The sequence below is a fragment of the Entelurus aequoreus genome, linkage group LG05, assembly GCF_033978785.1.
Source record: "Entelurus aequoreus isolate RoL-2023_Sb linkage group LG05, RoL_Eaeq_v1.1, whole genome shotgun sequence".
In the NCBI taxonomy this organism is placed as follows: domain Eukaryota; kingdom Metazoa; phylum Chordata; class Actinopteri; order Syngnathiformes; family Syngnathidae; genus Entelurus; species Entelurus aequoreus.
Genome location: NC_084735.1, coordinates 14,829,587 through 14,837,086, shown reverse-complemented (window position 1 = coordinate 14,837,086; position 7,500 = coordinate 14,829,587). Strand labels below are relative to the sequence as shown.

Below are 7,500 nucleotides of genomic sequence, written 5' to 3'. Positions count from 1 at the left end.
AATTTGACAGCCCTCGTTAATACTTAATTTATGCGATATTATTCTGTGATTAATCACATGAGTTAATCCTTTAAATTTGACAGCCCTCGTTAATACTTAATTTATGCGATATTATTCTGTGATTAATCATGAGTTAATCCTTTAATTTTGACAGCCCTCGTTAATACTTAATTTATGCGATATTATTCTGTGATTAATCACATGAGTCAATGCATTAAATTTGACAGCCTTTGTTTATACTTAATTTATGCGATATTATTCTGTGATTAATCACATGAGTCAATGCATTAAATTTGACAGCCTTTGTTTATACTTAATTTATGCGATATTATTCTGTGATTAATCACATGAATTAATGCATTAAATTTGACAGCCCTCGTTTATACTTAATTTATGTGATATTATTCTGTGATTAATCGCATGAGTTAATCCTTTAAATTTGACAGACTTTGTTTATACTTAATGTATGCGATATTATTCTGTGATTAATCACATGAATTAATGCATTAAATTTGACAGCCCTCGTTAATACTTAATTCATGCGATATTATTCTGTGATTAATCACATGAATTAATGCATTCAATTTGACAGCCCTCGTTAATACTTAATTCATGCGATATTATTCTGTGATTAATCACATGAATGAATGCATTAAATTTGACAGCCCTCGTTAATACTTAATTCATGCGATATTATTCTGTGATTAATCACGTGAGGTAATGCATTAAATTTGACAGCCCTCGTTTATACTTAATGCGATATTATTCTGTGATTAATCACATTAGTTATTCCTTTAAATTTGACAGCCCTCGTTTATACTTAATTAATGTGACATTATTCTTTGATTAATCATGAGATATGGCACTAAATTTGAAAGCCCTCGTTTATACATAATTAATGTGATATTATTCTGTGATTAATCACATGAGTTAATGCATTAAATTTGACAGCCCTCGTTTACATACTTGATTAATGCGATCATTTTGGGTGATTAATCACTTGTTTTAATACTTTAAAATTGACAGCCTTATATACTTGATTAATACGATAATTTTGGGTGATTAATCGCTTGAGTTTAAGCATAAACTTTGACAGCCCTAGTTTAAATTTGATTAATGCGAAAATTTGGCGGTGATTAATCACTTGCATTAATACTTTATATTTGACAGCCTTAGTATATACTTGATTAATACGATCATTTTGGGTGATTAATCACTTGAGTTAAAGCATAACATTTGAGAGCCTTAGTTTATACATGATTAATACGATCATTTTGGGTGATTAATCACTTGAGTTAAAGCATAAAATTTGAGAGCCTTAGTTTATACATGATTAATGCAATTATTTTGGGTGATTAATTGCTTAAGTTAATACTTTAAATTTGACAGCCCTAGTTTATACTTGATTAATGCGATCTTTTCGGGGTGATTAATCGCTTGCGGTAATACATTAAATATGACAGCCTTAGTGTATGCTTGATTAATACCTTCATTTTGGGTGATTAATCGCTTCAGTTAAAGCATAAAATTTGAGAGCCTTAGTTTAAACTTGATTAATGCGATACATTTTGGTGATTAATCACTTGCGTTAATACATTAACTTTGACACCCTTCCTGTACACATGATTAATTTCGATATTTTTGGTGATTAATCGCTTAAGTGAAGGCATTAAATTTGTACTTACCAGTTTGTACATAATTAATGATTAATCGCTCGAGTTAATACATAAAATTTGACACCCTTCCTGTACACATGATTAATACCATCATTTTGGGTGATTAATCACTTGAGTTAATACATTAAATTTGACACCTTTCCTGTACACATGATTAATGCGATCATTTTGGGGTGATTAATCGCTTGAGTTAAAGCATACAATTTGACAGCCTTAGTATATACTTGACTAATGCGATCATTTTGGGTGATTAATCGCTTGAGTTAAAGCATAAAATTTGACAGCCTTAGTGTATACTTGACTAATGCGATCATTTTGGGTGATTAATTGCTTGAGTTAAAGCATACATTTTAAACATGATTAATGCGATACATTTTGGTGATTAATCGCTTGAGTTAATACATTACATTTGATACCCTTCCTCTACACATGATTAATGCGATATTTTTGGTGATTAATCGCTTAAGTGAAGGCATTAAATTTGTACTTACCAGTTTGTACATAATTAATGATTAATCGCTTGAGTTAATACATAAAATTTGACACCCTTCCTGTACACATGATTAATACCATCATTTTGGGTGATTAATCACTTGAGTTAATACATTAAATTTGACACCTTTCCTGTACACATGATTAATGCGATCATTTTGGGGTGATTAATCGCTTGAGTTAAAGCATAAAATTTGACAGCCTTAGTATATACTTGACTAATGCGATCATTTTGGGTGATTAATTGCTTGAGTTAAAGCATAAAATTTGACAGCCTCATTTTAAACATGATTAATGTGATACATTTTGGTGATTAATCGCTTGAGTTAATACATTCAATTTGACACCCTTCCTGTACACATGATTAATTTAGATATTTTTGGTGATTAATCGCTTGAGTGAAGGCATTAAATTTGTACTTACCAGTTTGTACATAATTAATGATTATTCGCTTGAGTTAATACATAAAATTTGACACCCTTCCTGTACACATGATTAATACCATCATTTTGGGTGATTAATCACTTGAGTTAATACATTAAATTTGACAACTTTCCTGTACACATGATTAATGCGATCATTTTGGGGTGATTAATCGCTTGAGTTAAAGCATAAAATTTGACAGCCTTAGTATATACTTGACTAATGCGATCATTTTGGGTGATTAATTGCTTGAGTTAAAGCATAAAATTTGACAGCCTTAGTATATACTTGACTAATGCGATCATTTTGGGTGATTAATCGCTTGAGTTAAAGCATAAAATTTGACAGCCTTAGTATATACTTGACTAATGCGATCATTTTGGGTGATTAATCGCTTGAGTTAAAGCATAAAATTTGACAGCCTTAGTATATACTTGACTAATGCGATCATTTTGGGTGATTAATTGCTTGAGTTAAAGCATAAAATTTAAACATGATTAATGCGATACATTTTGGTGATTAATCGCTTGAGTTAATACTTTACATTTGATACCCTTCCTCTACACATGATTAATGCGATATTTTTGGTGATTAATCGCTTAAGTGAAGGCATTAAATTTGTACTTACCAGTTTGTACATAATTAATGATTAATAGCTTGAGTTAATACATAAAATTTGACACCCTTCCTGTACACATGATTAATACCATCATTTTGGGTGATTAATCACTTGAGTTAATACATTAAATTTGACACCTTTCCTGTACACATGATTAATACCATCATTTTGGGTGATTAATCACTTGAGTTAATACATTAAATTTGACACCTTCCTGTACACATGATTAATACCATCATTTTGGGTGATTAATCACTTGAGTTAATACATTAAATTTGACACCTTCCTGTACACATGATTAATACCATCATTTTGGGTGATTAATCACTTGAGTTAATACATTAAATTTGACACCCTTCCTGTACACATGATTAATACCATCATTTTGGGTGATTAATCACTTGAGTTAATACATTAAATTTGACACCTTCCTGTACACATGATTAATACCATCATTTTGGGTGATTAATCACTTGAGTTAATACATTAAATTTGACACCTTCCTGTACACATGATTAATGCAATCATTTTGGGTGATTAATCACTTGAGTTAATACATTAAATTTGACACCTTCCTGTACACATGATTAATGCAATCATTTTGGGGTGATTAACCACTTGAGTTAAAGCATAAAATTTGACAGCCTCATTTTAAACATGATTAATGCGATACATTTTGGTGATTAATCGCTTGAGTTAATACATTACATTTGACACCCTTCCTCTACACATGATTAATGCGATATTTTTGGTGATTAATCGCTTAAGTGAATGCATTAAATATGTACTTAGCAGTTTATACATAATTAATGTGATAACATTTTGGGATTGATTACATGAATGAAGGCATTAAATTGGACAGTCCTCGTTTATACACAATGAATGATTAATCATTTTGTGCGATTAATCGCATGAGTATTGAATGATACTCTGCTTGGGGCCCTGCAAGGACTTGTGTTGATTATTGCTTATTGATCACTCAAATGAATACCGTCATCCATTTTGGCCTCCGATCATCATTTTGGGAAACCCTGATTGTAAAAAGACAAGTTTGCTATTTGGACGTCAAACTAGCAACCTCAGACTGAGCTGCAAGGCAGAAGCAATCCATAGTTCTTTTACTTCTGGCTGAAAGGAACAAAACTGAGATTTAATTTGTAGTTTTGGTTCCAAGAGTGAACAAAAGGTGGTCCAAAGGGCTGGTGGAAGTTGCTGACATGGACAAAAAACACGCCGCGTTCTTTCACAATTCTTTTCTAGAACTTTCTACGGCGTCGGCGTGAAAACAAAAGTTCACTTTGTGCGTCACTCTTCACCTTGAACAAAGCAAAATGCAAGCCGAGGGGCAATAACTCCTTTTGTGTTCACACACAGAGACAAGCGCAGTATATATAGAGAAATATATATAGATATAAATAAAGGTATATGTCAAAGATCATCTATGTCACACTAAACGCCACAAGAAAGATACTTCTTGACAGTATCTCTAACAATGTTGTGTACAGATGAGCTATCGCTATGGAGACGTTGTAGAAACTCAAGTGTCACATGACATCCCTACTTTTTTATTTTTGTTTTGGGAGCCACTGGTTGCTACGGAAACAGCCGGGAGGAAAATCAAACAACGTTCTTCTTTTTTGTTGTCTGAATGTTCTGGACAGCCGTTACTTTTCACATCATCGTCCAATAAAGTGAGACTGAAAGTGAGACGCTCTGCTCGGACCTTATTTCTGTCCACCCTTTCTTGTTCAAATCGCCATGAAAAGCTGTTGTTGGTGAAAAAACTATATTTTCCGTTGTGTCACAGCAACACTGTGTCAGTACAGGTGGCGAGTGTGCCTCGCGCTCACATTTAGTCAGAAGTTTGGAGACACTTCCTGGTGAAGGAGCACGAGACAGTGTCTCGAAACTTTTGAGTCATCGCAGGGGTGTCCAAAGTTTTATGGCCCACACTTCAAGTTTTTATGAATCAAAAAAAAAAAAAGAGACGGGAAAAAAAAAACAGAATTTTTATACAATGTGTTGTCATCTGTAACAAAGTTTGGTCTTCAAATATTTATAAATAAATAAATAAAGCGACAGGAAAAAGACAACATAATTTTTATACAACGTGTTGTCATCTGTAACAAAGTTTGGTCTTCAAATATTTATAAATAAATAAATAAAACGAAAGGGAAAAAAAGCTGAATTTGTATACGTGTTGTCATCTGTAACAAAGTTTGGTCTTCAAATATTTGTAAATAAATAAGTAAAGCGACAGGAAAAAAACAACATAATTTTTATACGTGTTGTCATCTGTAACAATGTTTGGTCTTCAAATATTTATAAATAAATATATAAAGCGACAGAGAAAAAAACAACATAATTTTTATACAACGTGTTGTCATCTGTAACAAAGTTTGGTCTTCAAATATTTATAAAAAAAATAAATAAAGCGACAGGGGAAAAAAACAGAATTTTTATACGTGTTGTCATCTGTAACAAAGTTTGGTCTTCAAATATTTATAAATAAATAAATAAATCGACAGGAAAAAAACAACAATTTTTATACGTGTTGTCATCTGTAACAAGGTTTGGTCTTCAAATATTTATAAATAAATATATAAAGCGACAGAGAAAAAAACAACATAATTTTTATACAACGTGTTGTCATCTGTAACAAAGTTTGGTCTTCAAATATTTATAAATAAATAAATAAAGCGACGGGGGGGGGGGAAACAACATAATTTTTATACGTGTTGTCATCTGTAACAAAGTTTGGTCTTCATATATTTATAAATAAATAAAAAAAGTGACGGGAAAAAAAACAACAGAATTTTTATACAACGTGTTGTCATCTGTAACAAAGTTTGGTCTTCAAATATTTATGAATAAATAAAGGGACAGGAAAAAAAGAAACAGAATTTTTATACAACGTGTTGTCATCTGTAACAAAGTTTGGTCTTCAAATATTTATATGAAAAATACTGTTGATTATATTATTCATATGATATCAAATGTCTTTTTTCAAAATTGGCCGCCGCATGTCACGGTCCCTGGTGGAAAAAGTTTGGGCACCCCTCATCACATGAAAAGTCACTTTTTCAACAGTTTTATTGTGTTCAAAGATGAATGAGTGAAGGGGGGAAAAAAAGCTATTTGATAACCTTTTTTTTTTTGTATGTTTAGTAAATGTTAGCTGTTTTTATGCCAAAGTACGATTTTTAATGTCCAATTCTTTCACAGGTGCACCAGACATGGCAGATAATCCACAACACGTAAGAGAAAACATTTCCATTCATGTTTTTTTTATTTGTTTTGCCAAAAAATCTCAACTTCAACCCTAAAATAAAATCTAATATTTGTTTGTTTTTTTACCCTTTTGATTAAATAATGTCAGTGTTTCATTAGCATAACATGAGCTATTTCACTCATTTAAACCTTTAACATTGTCTGATCTAATATAGAAGGAATCTATCCTCAAATATGGAAGGTTGCTAGAGTAACTCCTCTACCAAAAAATAGGAAAGAAGCATTCACTGGATCGAATAGTAGGCCAATTAGCATTTTACCAGTATTAGGAAAATTAATGGAAACAATTATATTTAAGCAAATTCAAAATTATTTCTCTATAAATGACATTAATTCAGACTTTCAACATGCATATAAAACTGGCCATTCAACATGCACAGCTCTCACACAATTAACAGATGACTGGCTAAAACAAATTGACGGTAAATTATTAGTTGGCACAGTGCTATTAGATTTTAGTGCTTCTTTTGATATTATTGACCACAAACTACTACTTATAAAACTGTCTGCTTATGGTTTTAAACTCTCAGCGATTAACTGGATGAAAAGCTACCTAGTCAACAGACAGCAATGTGTCATGTTCAATGGAACCCTTTCAAATATTAAAACATTATATTGTGGTATTCCCCAGGGAAGTTGCCTGGGACCTTTATTATACTCAATATTTGTAAATGATATGTCATGTATTTTAAAGAATGGTTGCTGTGCAATTTACGCAGATGACACAACAATATATGCTTATGCTGATAATTGCACAGACCTGAGCAGTATACTACAAGACAAGGTTATGCAGATTTCTAAATGGGTTACAGAAAATAAGATGAAACTTAATATTTCCAAAACAAAATGTCTTGTTATTTGCTCAAAACATGCTCATAGAAAAGAACGCATATTGAATGTTTCTTTGAACGGAGTTCATATTGAACAAGTTAAAGAGGCCAGGTTGCTGGGAGTTACAATAGATGAAACACTATCTTGGGCCACTCACATTAATAACAT

At 31.8% G+C, this 7,500-nt stretch overlaps 1 protein-coding gene across 4 annotated transcripts in view; it reads left to right on the top strand.

Moving 5' to 3' along the window:
• gabbr2 (gamma-aminobutyric acid (GABA) B receptor, 2) overlaps nucleotides 1-5,219 on the top strand; it is a 353,468-nt gene extending 348,249 nt beyond the window's left edge. For 3 of the 4 annotated variants that reach the window (XM_062047203.1, XM_062047205.1, XM_062047204.1), the window contains one exon: nucleotides 1-5,218. This exon is cut by the window's left edge and continues 2,136 nt beyond it. The gene's annotated coding sequence lies outside the window, so the exon portion shown is untranslated. The other variant, XM_062047202.1, reaches the window with a different exon arrangement.
• The last annotated feature ends 2,281 nt before the right edge of the window (nucleotides 5,220-7,500 follow it).